Source organism: Grammomys surdaster, unplaced genomic scaffold (genome assembly GCF_004785775.1).
Source record: "Grammomys surdaster isolate TR1022 unplaced genomic scaffold, NIH_TR_1.0 100, whole genome shotgun sequence".
NCBI classification, from domain to species: Eukaryota; Metazoa; Chordata; class Mammalia; order Rodentia; family Muridae; genus Grammomys; species Grammomys surdaster.
Genome location: NW_021604579.1, coordinates 8,998,160 through 8,999,921, shown reverse-complemented (window position 1 = coordinate 8,999,921; position 1,762 = coordinate 8,998,160).

Below are 1,762 nucleotides of genomic sequence, written 5' to 3'. Positions count from 1 at the left end.
AAAGAAAAAAAAAAAAAGAAAAAAAAAAAAAAAAAAAAAAAAAAAAACGGTTTTTATTTTCCTTTTTTTTGGGATTTTTTTTTTTTTTATCATGAAGGCATGTTGAACTTTGTCAAGTGCCCTTTCTACATCTATCAAGATTGTATGGCTTCTGTATGTAAGTCCTGTTGTTATGGTGTATTACATATACTGACTTGCAGATGTTGAACAAACCCTGCACCCTTATATTGCTGAGAGTAAACCAATTTGAAGGTGATGTATAATCCCTTAATGTAATCTTGAATTCAGATTGCAAGTAATGTGCTGAGAACTTTTATGCTTACGTTTTATTAGGGATATTGGTCTGGAATTTGTTTTCTTATTGTCTCTTTATGCAGTTTTCGTTTCAGGGTCATACTGGTTTCACAGAACGGTCTGATGATGTTCCTTGCCTTTTTATTTTCTGGGATATTTAGAGGTCCTCTGTAAAGCCTAGGTAGAGCTCAACAATGGATCCACTTACTTCTGAGCCTTTTTTCAGGAAGACTTAACTGCAGCCTCTGTCCCATTGCTTGTCAGGGATCTCTTCAAACATCTGTATCTTCTGCTTTGAATGCATTTAGAAATTCATCCATTTCCCCTTATTTTCTATTTCCATTTCCCTTTGGAATGCAAGTTTTCAGAGCATTCTCTGATATCTTCTGGATTTTAATGATCTCTGCTGTTATAATTCTGCTTTCATCTCTAATTTTATTATTTTGGATTTTCTTTTAATTTTGTTACTTTAGCTAGGGATTTGCCAATCATGTTAATATTGTCAAAGAACCAGTTCTTTGATTACATTTATATTTTGTGGTTCTCGTTTCTACTTAATTAATTTCTGACCTAATCTTTATTTCTTCCGTCTGCTTAGTTTGGCTTCTTGTTTTTCTAGAGTCTTCAGGCACATCATTGGGTTATTTGTTTGCAATATTGCTAGGTTGTTGGTTTTATAGCTTATAGCTACAAACTTTCCCCAGGACTACCTTGGTTGTATCACAAAGGTTCTAGAAGGTTAGGTTCTCATTTCATTTGATTCAGTTTTTAAAAATTTTTCTTTCTGATTTCTTCAATGGCCTCACTGTTCATTCAAAAGTGTATTATTGGCTTGGGAGTATATCTTGGTGGCAGACCACTCACCTAGGGTGTGTATGACAAGCCCTGCATTGAGTTCTCATCACTAAACATAAAAACATGAATTTTTCAACCTCTAAGTATTTGTGCACTTCTGGAGGTCAGTCTTGGCACTGATTTCTAATTCCATCCCATCATTCTGATATTGTACAAGGAATTCTTTCTTTGCTTTTTCTTTCTTTTTTTTGGGGGGGGGAGGATACTTATTAAGACTTGCATTTTTTTCTTATAATGTGGTAAGTTTTAGAGATGGTTCCATGTGCCACTGAGAAGAATGTCTATTCCCTGTCTATTGGGTGGAATGCTGTCTATGTGTCTGTTGAATCAATTGAGCTATAGTGTAATTTAGCTTTTGGCTGTTTTTGGTTTTTATTTCATGTATATGGGTGTTTGTCTGTGTCAGAGACCAGGACCCCTAACAGGGACCCCTGCCAGCCTTCCCCCTCGCCTGGAAACCGAAGCCTTGTCACCCACCTACATCCTGTTCAGTTGAATACCTTGACTATGCCTCATCCTGCTGAAAGCTGATGCACAAAGAGATAGCTACTTCTGAGAAAAGCCCCTAACCACAAAATGTTCTAGGGCACAGGCCAAGAAGAAGCTGTACCTT